Raw genomic sequence first — 15688 nt, 5'->3', positions numbered from 1 at the left:
CTCCTTAATCTAACCACGTTTTACGATTTCAAAAAGGTTTTACGGCGAAAGCATAAATTTAGAGTATGTTAGGACAGTACATTTACAAGAGTTGTGTGTAATGTTTTGTCAAGTCAAAGACAGGGTCACCAAAACCATAAAACCAGCTAAAATGATGCACTAACCTTTTACAATCTCCATCAGATGACACTCCTAGGACATTATGTTAGACAATGCATGCATTTTTAGTTCTATCAAGTTCATATTTATATCCAAAAACAGCGTTTTACTATGGCATTGATGTTGAGGAAATCGTTTCCCTCCAATAACCGGCAGTCAAGTCAGCGTCACAAATTAAATAATTAAAATTAGAAAACATTGGTAAAATATTATATTGTCATTTAAAGAATTATAGATTTACATCTCTTGAACGCAATCAACTTGCCAGATTTAAAAATAACCTTACTGGGAAATCACACTTTGCAATAATCGGAGCACTGCGCCCAGAAAAATACGTGTTGCAATACAGACTAGCCGTCATGTTGGGGAGATCTAAAATCGAAAATACTATGTAAATAATCCATTACCTTTGATTCTCTTCATCAGATGTCACTTCCAGGTATCACAGGTCCATAACGAATGTAGTTTTGTTCAAAAAAGCTCATCATTTATGTCCAAAAATCTCCGTCTTGTTAGCACATGATCTAAGCCCGCCGGACTTCACTTCATGAACGAGGGGAAAAAATATATTTACGTTCGTTCAAACATGTCAAACGTTGTATAGCATAAATCATTAGGGCCTTTTTTAACCAGAACATTAATAATATTCAAGGTGGACGAATCATTCTCTTTTATAACGTATTGGAACGAGGGTACCCAACATGAACTCGCGCGCCAGGTGTCTAATGGGCCATCATCGTTCCATGGCTCTTGTTCGGTCAGATCTCCCTCCAGAAGACTCAAAACACTTTGTAAAGGCTGGTGACATCTAGTGGAAGCAATAGGAAGTGCCAAAATATTCCTCAGCCCCTGTGTTTTTCAATGGCATAGGTTTAAAGGTAATACAACACATCAGGTATCCACTTCCTGTCAGAAAATGTCTCAGGGTTTTGCCTGCCAAATGAGTTCTGTTATACTCACAGACACCATTCAAACAGTTTTAGAAACTTTAGAGTGTTTTCTATCCATATATAATAAGTATATGCATATTCTAGTTACTGGGTAGGATTAGTAACCAGATTAAATCGGGTACATTTTTTTATCCAGCCGTGCAAATACTGCCCCCTAGCCCTAACAGGTTAAAGATTTGCCATCTCCTGAATTAAACTCTAAACGTATCATCACTCTGAACAGTCATAACCTAATGCATCTGCAAAAACCCCAGCCTCACTCATGATACAGTACTATACAAATTGGTTGAATTATTTATTTAATAGCTAAATAAATAACACAGAATAAACATACACCCTTTACATGAGACAAAGGTTCCTAGTGGACTGACAAAATATGGCGGCTTATACACATGAATGAAGAGGGGTGGGGAGAAGAGTTTGGAGGGAGAAAAATGGACACATCATGATTACATTTTAGAACTAGTCTCACATTAATCATATACTTTGCACACAAACCGCCGCCCGTTTGGAATAACAAATCATGAATGTATATTTGTGTGAGTGTTTTTGTCCGCTGTGTAGTCCTGAACAGAACTACAGAGTTCACTCTGTTCCATTCGCTCCTGAAGCTGCTTATTTGAATATAAGTATCCCAGGATGGTCTCACTTAGATTCACTTTTCTAGATATTTGACTCACGGCAGCTAAACAGCTACCTCAGTGATTGTCTAAGAGGTGAGCTTCTCGCCTACACCTTGTGTTGATTATTCAGGATTCGAACCATGATGGACATGAGCTGCAGCTCACAGTCTCTCTGGTCTAAAGGAAGGTGAATTTATTTCTTCACCTTGTGTTGAGGTTCAAAGTTCCAACCATTTCAAACATGTAGCTACCACCTCACGTTTCCTCGTCTGATATATAATTTTGTTGTCAATGTTTTTATGCACTCTCATCAAAAGGGGATTGTTTCGTCAGTCTGAGCGTCAGTCCAATGTCACTCCGGGCGTGGCTACTTACTTATGCACAGTTTTTATGAGAGAGATTCTCTTGTCGTGTCTTTGGCTATGCCGGATTAAGTGATATGACATGCTAACTTATAAAATGATTTCTCTGTAATTAATATTACCTGATTAAGCTAATCATGTAAATGTAATTAACTAGAAAGTCGGGGCACCACGGAAGAATGTTTATAGAGCTGTTATCTTCCGAATAAACTCTTAAAATACTTAGTAATATTTTACCTTGATAGCAGTCAATATTAACCCTTGTCTTATTTTCAGTCTCATAATGAAAGTTGTAAATTCTTGGCTATCTTCACAATCCCTGGCTAACAAGTTGAATCAGCAATACAAAATTGGGTTTAATTATTTATTTACTAAATACCTAACTAATCACACAGAATTGCAAATACACAGAATACAATGATGCCATACAGAAAACATCCTGGTGGACGGAACCTGTATGAAAGCTAGTTACACAAAGGAAAGGGGTTGGGCTTGAATGAAAGAGCGGGAAGATTTAGGAACACAGAAACAGCAGCTATGCTATCGTAAATACATTATCTTATGCATTCTAAATTACCGCCCATTTGGAAAAGGAAAATGCAATAAATATTTACTCTGAGCTGCGCTTCAGTAGATTGGTCGTAGATGCTGGCCGGGTTGGCCAACAGATCTCCCTGTTTTCGGAAGAATGTCAATGGTGGTCCATTGGATACGTGGTGGTATCTTCGTCTGGTTGTTAGACTGGATCCGTCGTCCGTCCTTTCCTAGCCCACGTAAGCAGCGGCCGCTGCTAACTCAACGGCTAGGAAGTAGCACTTCTGTAGTGAATAAGCTCAAAGTTCATACCAGTTCATACCAGAGCTCACGCCGAGGTTGGCTTAGTTCTGTACTTGACATGTGTGTCCTTCTAACGTAGAGGCTGCAGACCTCCCGTACTGGAAGCAACTGGTTATCTTTTCGTCAAAGGATTATATAGTGGAGAGGGGGAGGGAGGTGTTTCATCGTTTATAACCCCTGTCTCTTCACAGGGTTGGGCCACTGATCGAGCAGGGCACTTTCCTTATGAAAACCCAAATCTCTCATTCGGAAGCTAAAATTACATTTCATCTCCTAACAAATATTTTCAATATCAAACATTTCAATTGCATAACAATTCCATGTGACTCTGATAACTAGAGGGCGGATACTTTCTCAGATACAGTTTATGTCGTCCTGTCATCAGTCATAATGTCTCAGATGACAACCGAACTGGCATACATACTCATTACGTTCCCAAGCATATTTCCAACTTGTTTTATTAACAAAATATGTGGTACCTTTCCCCATTTGTTTGATGTTCCCAGACTCTCTATATTTAACACAGGCTATTCACGTCCTTCAGTAGATTCAGAGAGGGGAAGAGAGAAAGGTATTTATGGGGGGGGGGGGGGGGTCATAAACCTTACCCACAGGCCAACGTCATGACACTCTTATAACCACTAAAATCACATTCATATCTTAACCTCTTGGGGCTAGGTGGGACGCTAGCGTGCCACCCGTGGTGCACTCCATCAACAGCAGGTGCATTTCAAGAGCGGCAAATTTGAATCCAAATAAATGTCAAAATTCAAATTTTTCAAAAATACAACTATGTTACACCATTTGAAAGATAAACATCTCCTTAATCTAACCACGTTTTACGATTTCAAAAAGGTTTTACGGCGAAAGCATAAATTTAGAGTATGTTAGGACAGTACATTTACAAGAGTTGTGTGTAATGTTTTGTCAAGTCAAAGACAGGGTCACCAAAACCATAAAACCAGCTAAAATGATGCACTAACCTTTTACAATCTCCATCAGATGACACTCCTAGGACATTATGTTAGACAATGCATGCATTTTTAGTTCTATCAAGTTCATATTTATATCCAAAAATAGCGTTTTACTATGGCATTGATGTTGAGGAAATCGTTTCCCTCCAATAACCGGCAGTCAAGTCAGCGTCAGAAATTAAATAATTAAAATTAGAAAACATTGGTAAAATATTATATTGTCATTTAAAGAATTATAGATTTACATCTCTTGAACGCAATCAACTTGCCAGATTTAAAAATAACCTTACTGGGAAATCACACTTTGCAATAATCTGAGCACTGCGCCCAGAAAAATACGCGTTGCGATACAGACTAGACGTCATGTTGGGGAGATCTAAAATCGAAAATACTATGTAAATAATCCATTACCTTTGATTCTCTTCATCAGATGTCACTTCCAGGTATCACAGGTCCATAACGAATGTAGTTTTGTTCAAAAAAGCTCATCATTTATGTCCAAAAATCTCCGTCTCGTTAGCACATGATGTAAGCCAGCCGGACTTCTCGTCATGAACGAGGGGAAAAAATATATTTCCGTTCGTTCAAACATGTCAAACGTTGTATAGCATAAATCATTAGGGCCTTTTTTAACCAGAACATGAATAATATTCAAGGTGGACGAATGCATACTCTTTTATAACGTATTGGAACGAGGGTACCCAAGATGAACTCGCGCGCAAGGTGTCTAATGGGCCATCATCGTTCCATGGCTCTTGTTCGGTCAGATCTCCCTCCAGAAGACTCAAAACACTTTGTAAAGGCTGGTGACATCTAGTGGAAGCAATAGGAAGTGCCAAAATATTCCTCAGCCCCTGTGTTTTTCAATGGGATAGGTTTAAAGTCAATACAACACATCAGGTATCCACTTCCTGTCAGAAAATGTCTCAGGGTTTTGCCTGCCAAATGAGTTCTGTTATACTCACAGACACCATTCAAACAGTTTTAGAAACTTTAGAGTGTTTTCTATCCATATATAATAAGTATATGCATATTCTAGTTACTGGGTAGGATTAGTAACCAGATTAAATCGGGTACATTTTTTTTATCCAGACGTGCAAATGCTGCCCCCTAGCCCTAACAGGTTAAGAGGGAAAACTGTATGTGAAACAAAGACTGCCTCCTTCTCCTGTAATTTACAACAGGATGTGAACTGTCAGACCGGCCCAGTTCCCTCCTCCCCTTTTCTGTGGGTGAGAGAAGGTTCTGGTTATTGTCAATCATTGCCAAGCTGATCTGACCCATTGTGATCCTCACAGGGCAGTCATGACACACAGTAACCAAAAACCTGATCTAATTTGCATATTCACACTGAGTTTGCAGCAAACAGAAAGTTCACCACAAGTTTCCCAGAATTGATTGCCAGAAGTTCACAAGTTGCTGCAAATTTACCACAGCAGTTTGCCACAAAACTAATTTGCATGTGAAAATATGAGCTTGCCACAACTTTGCATCAAATTGGCCATAGGTTTGCCACAACTGTTTGCCAGAAGCCTGTTATTTTTGGTAAGGGGAGCTCTATATATGATTTAGCTGATGGGTTTCAGAGTTCAATACAGGACTGTAACATTGAACTAAGTAAGTTATCTAGCTAGCTATCTAGGCTAGCATGCTAGCTAACGTTACCTCTAATTGAGAATCTTCCGGGGGGTCCAGCAACATTAACCTCTTACATCTAGACGTTCCGCTAGCGGAACACCTGCTCCAATATCCAATGATAGGCGTGGCGCGAATTACAAATTCCTCAAAAATACAAAAACTTCAATTTTTCAAACATATGACTATTTTACAGCATTTTAAAGACAAGACTCTCCTTTATCTAACCACACTGTCCGATTTCAAAAAGGCTTTACAGCGAAAGCAAAACATTAGATTATGTCAGCAGAGTACCCAGCCAGAAATAATCAGACACCCATTTTTCAACCTAGCATATAATGTCACAAAAAACAAAACCACAGCTAAATGCAGCACTAACCTTTGATGATCTTCATCAGATGACACGCCTAGGACATTATGATATACAATACATGCATGTTTTGTTCAATCAAGTTCATATTTATATCAAAAAACAGCTTTTTACATTAGCATGTGACGTTCAGAACTAGCATTCCCACCGAACACTTCCGGTGAATTTACTAAATTACTCACGATAAACGTTCACAAAAAACAACAATTATTTTAAGAATTATAGATACAGAACTCCTTTGTGCAATCGAGGTGTCCGATTTTAAAATAGCTTTTCGGTGAAAGCACATTTTGCAATATTCTGAGTAGATAGCCCAGCCATCACGGCTAGCTATTTTGACACCCACCAAGTTTAGTCCTGACCAAACTCCGATTTACTATTAGAAAAGTTTGATTACCTTTGGTGTTCTTCGACAGAATGCACTCCCAGGACTTCTACCTCAATAACAAATGTTGGTTTGGTTCAAAATATCCATAGTTATATCCAAATAGCGGCGTTTTGTTCGTGCGTTCAAGACACTATCCAAGGGTGACGAAGGGTCACGCGCACAACGCATTTCGTGACAAAAATGTCTAAATATTCCATTACCGTACTTCGAAGCATGTCAACCGCTGTTTAAAATCAATTTTTATGCCATTTTTCTCGTAAAAAAGCGATAATATTCCGACCGGGAGTGGTGGTTTTCATTCAAAGACGAAAGAATAAAAACATGGAGTCGACTCGTACACGAGCCTGAGTCTCATAGTACTGTGACCGGCCACTATCCAAACGCGCTAATGTTTTTCAGCCAGAGCCTGCAAAGCCACGATTCAGCTTTTTGCCGCCTTCTGAGAGCCCATGGGAGCCGTAGAAAGTGTCACGTAACAGCAGAGATCCCCTGTATTGGATAGAGATAATCAAAAAGGCGCAAGAAATGGTCAGACAGGGTACTTCCTGTACAGAATCTTCTCAGGTTTTGGCCTGCCAAATGAGTTCTGTTATACTCACAGACACCATTCAAACAGTTTTAGAAACTTTGGAGTGTTTCATATCCAAAGCTAATAATTATATGCATATTCTAGTTTCTGGGCAGGAGTAATAATCAGATTAAATCGGGTACGTTTTTTATCCGGCCGTGAAAATACTGCCCCCTAGCCATAACAGGTTCAGGCAGTTATATACAATTTAAAATATGACATGACATTACATTTCATAACACTTTACCCAATACATTTAGTGTGGTCCCTCAGGCCACTACTCCGCTATCACATATTTACAGTACAACATCAATGTGTACGTGTGTAGAGTGCATGTCTTATGTGTGTCTGTGCCTGTGTGTGTGTGTGTGTGTGTGTGTGTGTGTCTCTTCACAGTCCCCGCTGTTCCATAAGATGTATTTTTATCCGTTTTTTTATGATTCTACTGCTTGCATCAGTTACCTGATGTGGAATAGAGTTCCATTTTAGCTACTCTTGTATAAACATATTTTGACCATGACAGTTTACAATCCAGGGGTACTCCAAGCAGTTTAGTCACCTGAACTTGCTCAATTTCCACATTATTTATTACAAGATTTAGTTTAGGGTTTAGTGAATGGTTTTTCCCAAATACATTGTTTTTAGTTTTGAAATATTTAGGACTAATTTATTCCTTGCCACCCATTCTGAAACTAACTACAGGTCTTTGTTAAGTGTTGCAGTGATTTCACTCGTTGTAGAAGCTGACTTGTATAGTGTTGAGTTATATGCATACATAGATACACAGGCTTTACTCAAGGCCAGTGGCATGACATTAGTAAAGATTTAAAAAAGTAAGGGGCCTAGACAGTAGACAGCTGCCCTGTGGAATTATTAATCCTACCTGGATTAAGTTGGAGAGGCTTCCATTGAGCTAGTAGTAAAAAGTCCAAGGCCAAATTCAATATTTTATAAAATAGGTATGACCATCTTGAAGCTTTCCTCGCTCTAAGCTTTTTATGATTCATTCAAATAATCCTAGGGGAAATCAACTTCAGTCATCCCCTGAAGTTTGGTTTGTTCACGTTGGTATGACTTGTAGACTTCTGCAGGCTATGCCATTTGGTTGGTTCCGATATCAATTGAAAAATATTTAGCTGTACTTTTTCAATGATCTTCCCAGCTTTAATTAAATACTTATTATATTTGGCCAGTCATATTGCCAAACTAACTGCTTTTATGACAATTGTTCTGATCTAATGATATTTTTTATATGCACATGCACCCCTCTAATAACAACAAAATAGCTATGCCTCACCCACATTTCACACGGTTAGATATGCATGCCGTTGCTGGTTTAGTGATCTGGGTCATGTTCATTAGGGCACACTAACAAAACATTTCTTATTGGACAAATTCAGATAGTACCACCCAGTTTCCCTGACCCTGATCTCTGCCCTTGATGCTTTATGGACCAATCTATCACCTGCGGATGGACCAATTCCTGGCCTTCCCTTGCCCAGTTGTGGCCTGGGTTCTTGTGAAAATCTATACAACATTTTGGCTGTTCCTTAGGCCTTTCTAGCCTCTGCTGCTCTAGCCTCTCAGCTACAGTGTGAAAGCTCCAGCTGGGCCCCATCCTGATGGCATCACTCCAAAATGTTCACTAAACCTTCCAGATCCCTGGGATCTCCCATTATAATAACCAGAGCCTAGTGTATCCCTCGGATCTACCTAAGACTCATGCTCATTTTCATCAGGTATAACCCCCAAAAAGCCCTATTTTACTTATATTTTTACACTTTTTTTCTTTCTCCAATGTACAAAATCTGAAACAACATGAATTCTAGCATGAAAAATCAAATGCCCTAATGTTCTCAGAACCCAGGCGCTTCCACTATTCAGTGTTTGTGTGTGGATTGAATTATGTGATGAGGTGACAGTTGTCTTTGCCAACTTACTGTATGAAAAACCATGGATGCATACAAAGGGATCAGTTATGCACCAACCATCCACCCCAGATGCACAAACACAGAATCAGTAACATTATCACGTTTTCCCCGCTATGCAGCATAATGCCCATAAATAATTTCCTACTCTGTGTTTTTGACAACTTACAGCAATAATAGCGTATCTCTAGTATTCACATCCTGTTCTATTCACGATGAGCCCTTGGAAATCACCACGGGTGTTAAGATTTCAGTCACATTTGCTTTTCTGTTGCAGACTTACCTTTTTTTAGACCTAAATTTGATCATGTGTTTCTGTGGGTTACCTGCATCTGAGCTCTACGTAATAATATTTTGGATCGATCGTGTTGACTGCTGGTAGGGCATGAAGACTGCTTGTACAATAATATTGCCACCGTCACATCTAATAGATATCCTGATTATGTATGTGTCATTTGGTGCTGGGATTTCCATTATTGTTACGTCTATAGTTGGAGGTGTCGCTTTGGAGAGTAATGTGATGTATTTCCTTTTTCTCAGGTGTGTGAGGTCATGTTTTTGGGTGTGGTATGGACACTTATGTTAGGGTTCAGATTCCCTAACTGTTGCTGGTCACACAGCACTCTGGTTCAGCTCATGTCCTCACGTTCAATCTCTTTGAGAACCCTGTTACACTGACTACCTCAGACTGTGATCATGCTATTTGACACTGTTAGCTCACATTTACACCAATTAGGCAGTGTCCAATTAGCTATGAAGTGTTATGGTTATATGTCACGTCTGCTCCTGCTCCTCCCCTCCGGTGTACCACGTCGCCAGAGTACTAGCCATAAGTCCTGGGATTCATCATTACGCACACCTGGCACATCATTACGCGCACCTGTGAATCATTATGATTCACACCTGGACTCCATTAACTTCATCATTTCCTCCTCTTTATACGTCACTCTCCCAGGGTCACTCACCAGTTGGTATTGTTCTTGTGTATCGGCATTCTGCCTTATGTTAGTCTAGTGTTCTTGGTTTTGTTGTTTTATTAAAATGTTTCACATGCTTCCGACTCACCGCCCCATCGTTACATTATTTTTGTGATGTTTGATTTACAAATGTGTTTGAAACTAGTGAAAGCACTATATTCCTACTAAAATGTTATCTTTTCAAATATTTTATAATAAAGCCAGCTTGTTTTGTCCTCTGATATAAATGTTGGCTAGATAATGAACAAGGTCACATCAAAGCTAACAATGGCTTTAAGCGTAAATACACATTTCAGTTAAATGACCCAGTTCACTGGTTGAAGCACTTTAACAAATTCATATTTTTAAGAAACAGTCCCTGTGTGTTTGAAAATCAAATGTTATGACGCACAGCTTAGAGTTTGGCCTTTGCCACAGTTTTACTCAGCCATATAACTCAGCGTTATTGTATTTACTTACACATTTGAAATAACAAGCTATATTTTTTTCCCATAAGCAAGCTAAGACACCAAAAACCCTACACGAGTTCTGCTCTGCCTTGTGAATAAACACTGAACAGCTGTTGAAAGGCTTTGCATGCATAGGTCGACAACGCCGCACGTCACGGTCACTCGCTAAAACACCCAGACGTAGGAACAAAACCCAATTTTGAAATTTTACTCCATTTTGTTTATTTTTCTGCACGCTTGACCACACGAAATGCAAAATTCAGAGTGGCTCGACAGAACTAAAGGAACAGTGCAGACAAAGGACACAAGAGTGGAACATGGTTCTCAAAGCAGGGAGAGACACCGTACCTTTCTCTCTGGTTGCTATATCTGTGAGCTTCCTTTGAGCTGGCTTTGAGTTTTCCAGCAGCAGCGTGACAAGTGACATTTTTGGGGATACCTGTCTTGTCAAGCATCCAAACCACTTCCTTCCTGCTGTCACCGGTGGGGAGAAGCTGCTGTAGACTAAAGGAAAGATGTGGTGAGCATTAATATCGCATAACCTTATCCCTGGGTGGAAAGTCCATCAGGGTTCATCCTATTAATGACTGACATAACCGAGATACTACCGTAATTTCCGGACTATAAACCGCTACTTTTTTCCCACGCTTTGAACCTCGCGGCTTAAACAATGACGCGGCTAATATATGGATTTTTCCCGCTTTAAAAAAAAATAATTAAAAAAACACATTCTGTGACGTCCCCCGTTTTTTGGCGGCATGAAGCTTTCATTAGACCAATAAAATTGCCGAACGGGTTAAGGTCAAACAACTTTTTTGTTTACTGTTTAGATTAAATCGAGCGCCCTCAAACTTCCCATCATTCTGATTACGGTAGTTATTTTGTCACCCTCATCATGGCAAAGACACAGAGAAATGCATATGATGCAGCTTTCAAGTTGAAGGCGATTGATCTGGCTGTTGGAAAAGGAAATAGAGCTGCTGCATGGGAGCTTGGTCTGGAGCCATGACTTTCTTGGTAGGCTACTGTTTACTGCTAATTTTTTATTTTTTGTTACAAGCCGTGTTTCATTAAAGCCTATTTATTTTTGTTACAAGCCGCGTTTCGTTAAAGCCTGTGTAAAGTTCATTTGTTTCAATGTACTGGTAGGCACCTGCGGCTTATAGACATGTGCGGCTTATTTATGTTCAAAATAATACTTTTTTTTAAATTCAGTGGGTGCGGCTTATATTCAGGTGCGCTCAATAGTCCGGAAATTACGGTAACTGCACACTCATATCCCATGATGCACCTACCAAACAGGGCTCCTTTGGGTTCCTTCTCACGGACAGGGATGAATGTTTTTAATGTCAGATGGTGATGTATTGTTTTGCTTTCCCTTGTCATCTGGAGATATTGGTCCATATAAACAGACGACTTCAAAACCGGGGCCCCTGACTCACCGTTTTATAATGACAAGGCCATAATAGGAGGTGTGGGGGAGTGGACACACATGCTGCTAAATCAACAGAGCGGCTCACCGACATGTTAAAGATCACTCTGGTAGTTTCCAAGGTGCCCGGCTTTCTCTTTCCCCCTTTATCAGCTTTCTGTGTCCGCAAAGCATTTGTAGAGGGCTTTCCAAGGGGAAGTGGAGTGCGGATAAGCATGTAGAGAGGGAGTGCCAGAGCTACACCCATGCACCAGTCTGGCCGGGACATCTAAACCATGGGAAATTGTCAGATCTCAGACTTAGTCTTTTGCATGTTACAGTACAAGCTGTAGAACACCTCCCTCACCTGGGTTTGATTATCGAATGCTTCTTACAAAGTCAGGGCTTATTAAAAGACTGAAAAAGAGCAGTTGGGTTATTTTGAAAAGAGATCTCATTAGGTTTGTGAGTGTGTGTGCGCGAGTACGTTCTGTTCAGTCAGTGGCAGTATGGGTGCATGCTCTGACTAAACCAACAAATCAACATTTTATTGGTTGCATACAGTACACATATTTTGCAGACGTTATTGCAGATGCAGCGAAATGCTTATGATTCTAGCTCTAACAGTGCAGTACCGAACAATACAAAAAAATATACAAAATAAATCAAGAAATATCAGTCCAGAATATTTTTCATACCTTAATTTAACTAGGCAAGTCAGTTAAGAGCAAATTCTTGTTTTCAATGACGGCCTTGTTCAGGGGCAGAAAGACAGATTTTTCTACCTTGTCAGCTCGGGGATTCGAACTTGCAACCTTGCGGTTACTAGTCCAGCACTCTATCCACTAGGCTACCTGCCGCTCCAATATAAATATAAACAGTACCAGTCAAAAGTTTAGACACACATTCAAGGGTTTTTCTTTATTTTTCCTAATTTATACATTGTAGAATAATAGTGAAGATATCAACACTATGAAATAACACACATGGAATCATGAAGTAACCAAAAAAGTGTTCAAAATATTTTATATTTTGTATTCTTCAAAGTAGCCACACCTTGCCTCGATGACAGCTTTGCACACTCTTGGCATTCTCTCAACCAGCTTCAAGAGATGACCTAGGGCTCCCGAGTGGTGCAGCGGTCTAAGGCACTGCATCTCAGTGCTCGAGGCATCATTACAGACCCTGATTTGATTCCAGGCTGTATCACCACCGGCCGTGATTGGGAGTCCCGTAGGGCGACGCACAATACCCCATAATGAAAAAGTGAAAACAGGTTTGTTATGCATTTTTGCAAATGTATAAAAATATTATACAGAAATACCTTATTTGCATAAGTATTCAGACCCTTTGTTATGAGACTCAAAATTGAGCTCAGGTGCATCGTTATTCCATTTATCATCCTTAAGATGTTTCTACAACTTCACTGGAGTCCACCTGTGGTAAATTCAATTGATTGGACATGATTTGGAAAGGCACACACCTGTCTATATAAGGACCCACAGTTGACTGTGTGTGTCAGAGCAAAGGAAAGAATTGTCCTTAGAGCTCCGAGACAGGATTGTGTCTGGGGAAGGGTACCGAAACATTTCTGAAGCATTGAAGGTCCCCAAGAACACACTGGCCTCCATCATTCTTAAATGTAAGAAGTTTGGAACCACCAAGACTCTTCCTAAAGCTGGCCGCCCGGCCAAACTGAGCAATCGGGGGAGAAGTGCCTTGGTCAGGGAGGTGACCAAGAACCCGATGGTCACTCTGACAGAGCATCAGAGGTCCTCTTTCCATCTCTGCAGCGCTCCACCAATCAGGCCTTTATGGTAGAGTGACCAGACGGAAGCCACTCCTCAGTAAAAGGCACATGGCAGCCCACATGGAGTTTGCCAAAAGGGACCTAAATTACTCTCAGACCATGAGAAAAAATATTCTCTGGTCTGAAGAAACCAAGATCGAACTCTTTGCCCTGAATGCCAAGCGTCAAGTCTGGACGAAACCTGGCACCATCTCTACAATGAAGCATGGTGGTGGCAGCATCATGCTGTGGGGATGTTTTTCAGCAGCATGTACTGGGAGACTAGTCAGGATCGAGGGAAAGATGAACGGAGCAAAGTACAGAGAGATTCTTGATGATAACCTGCTCCAGAGTGCTCAAGACCTCAGACTCGGTCAAAGGTTCACCTTCCAAAAGGACAACGACCCTAAGCACACAGCCAAGACAACGCAGGAGTGGCTTCAGGACAAGTCTCTGAATGTCCTTGAGTGTCCCAGCCAGAGCCCGGAATGGAACCCAATCAAACATCTCTGTAGAGACCTGAAAATGGCTGTGCAGCGACGCTCCACATCCAACCTGACAGGATCTGCAGAGAACTGGAGAAACTCCCCAAATACAGGTGTGCCAAGCTTTTAGCGCCATACCCAAGAAGACTTAAGGTTGTAATCACTGCTAAATGTGCTTCAACAAAGTACTGAGTAAAGGGTCTGAATACTTATGTAAATGTGATATTTCCATTTTTTTGTTTAGAATAAATTTGATAACATTTCGAAAAACTTGTTATTGCTTTATAATCCCCTCCCTGGATTTTGTGTTAAAAGCTCTACCACAAAGCTTCACTAGTGTCCAACAAGCTTTCTCTACCCTTAACCTTGTTCTGAACAACTCCAAAACAAAAGATAAATGTGGTTTGGTAAGAAGAATGCCCCTCTCCCCACAGGTGTGATTACTAACTCTGAGAGTTTTAGACCTTGAGATAGTCTCAAGTACTTGGGAGTACAGTATGGCTAGATGGTACACTGTCCTTCTCTCAGCCCATAGCAAAGCTGCAGGCTAAAGTTAAATCTAGACTTGGCTTCCTCTTTCGAAATTGCTCCTCCTCCACCCCAGCTGCCAAACTAACCCTGATTCAGATGACCATCCTACCCATGCTAGATTACAGATACATCATTTATAGATAGGCAGGCAAGGGTGCTCTCAAGCGACTAGATGTCCTTTACCATTCGGCCATCAGATTTGCCACCAATGCTCCTTATAGGACACATCACTGCACTCTATACTCCTTTGCGTGATGTATTGTTGTCTCTACTTTCTTGCCCTTTGTGCTGTTGTCTGTGCCCACTAATGTTTGTCCCATGTTTTGTGCTGCTACCACGTTGTGCTGCTACCATGTTGTTGTCATGTTGTGTTGCTACCATGCTGTGTTATGTGTTGCTGCCTCGCTATGCTGTTGTCTTAGGTCTCTCTTTATGTAGTGTTGTGTTGTCTCTCTTGTTGTGATGTGTGTTTTGTCATATTTTTTTTTTCTTCATCCAAGCCCCTGTCCCCGCAGGAGGCCTTTTGCCTTTTGGTTAACCTGTTAGGGCTAGGGGGCAGCATTTGCACGGCTGGATAAATTTTTGTACCCGATTTAATCTGGTTACTAATCCTACCCAGTAACTAGAATATGCATATACTTATTATATATGGATAGAAAACACTCTAAAGTTTCTAAAACTGTTTGAATGGTGTCTGTGAGTATAACAGAACTCATTTGGCAGGCAAAACCCTGAGACATTTTCTGACAGGAAGTGGATACCTGATGTGTTGTATTACCTTTAAACCTATGCCATTGAAAAACACAGGGGCTGTGGAATATTTTGGCACTTCCTATTGCTTCCACTAGATGTCACCAGCCTTTACAAAGTGTTTTGAGTCTTCTGGAGGGAGATCTGACCGAACAAGAGCCATGGAACGATGATGGCCCATTAGACACCTGGCGCGCGAGTTCATGTTGGGTACCCTCGTTCCAATACGTTATAAAAGAGAATGCATTCGTCCACCTTGAATATTATTAATGTTCTGGTTAAAAAAGGCCCTAATGATTTATGCTATACAACGTTTGACATGTTTGAACGAACGTAAATATATTTTTTCCCCTCGTTCATGAAGTGAAGTCCGGCGGGCTTAGATCATGTGCTAACAAGACGGAGATTTTTGGACATAAATGATGAGCTTTTTTGAACAAAACTACATTCGTTATGGACCTGTGATACCTGGAAGTGACATCTGATGAAGAGAATCAAAGGT

General features: G+C 40.5%; 1 long non-coding RNA gene across 1 annotated transcript in view; it reads right to left on the bottom strand.

Moving 5' to 3' along the window:
- The window catches only part of LOC123724376 (uncharacterized), a 71995-nt gene extending 61283 nt beyond the window's left edge, over positions 1–10712 (bottom strand). Inside the window, exon 1 of the long non-coding RNA XR_006756888.1 lies at positions 10569–10712. This is a non-coding gene — a long non-coding RNA (uncharacterized LOC123724376). The remainder of the gene's footprint in view (positions 1–10568) is intronic.
- Between the last annotated feature and the right edge of the window lie 4976 nt (positions 10713–15688).

This window comes from Salmo salar, chromosome 10, assembly GCF_965601325.2.
Source record: "Salmo salar chromosome 10, fSalSal1, whole genome shotgun sequence".
Taxonomy (NCBI): Eukaryota; Metazoa; Chordata; class Actinopteri; order Salmoniformes; family Salmonidae; genus Salmo; species Salmo salar.
Note: the sequence above shows the minus strand (reverse complement) of the source record. Positions and strands in the feature narration are given on the sequence as shown.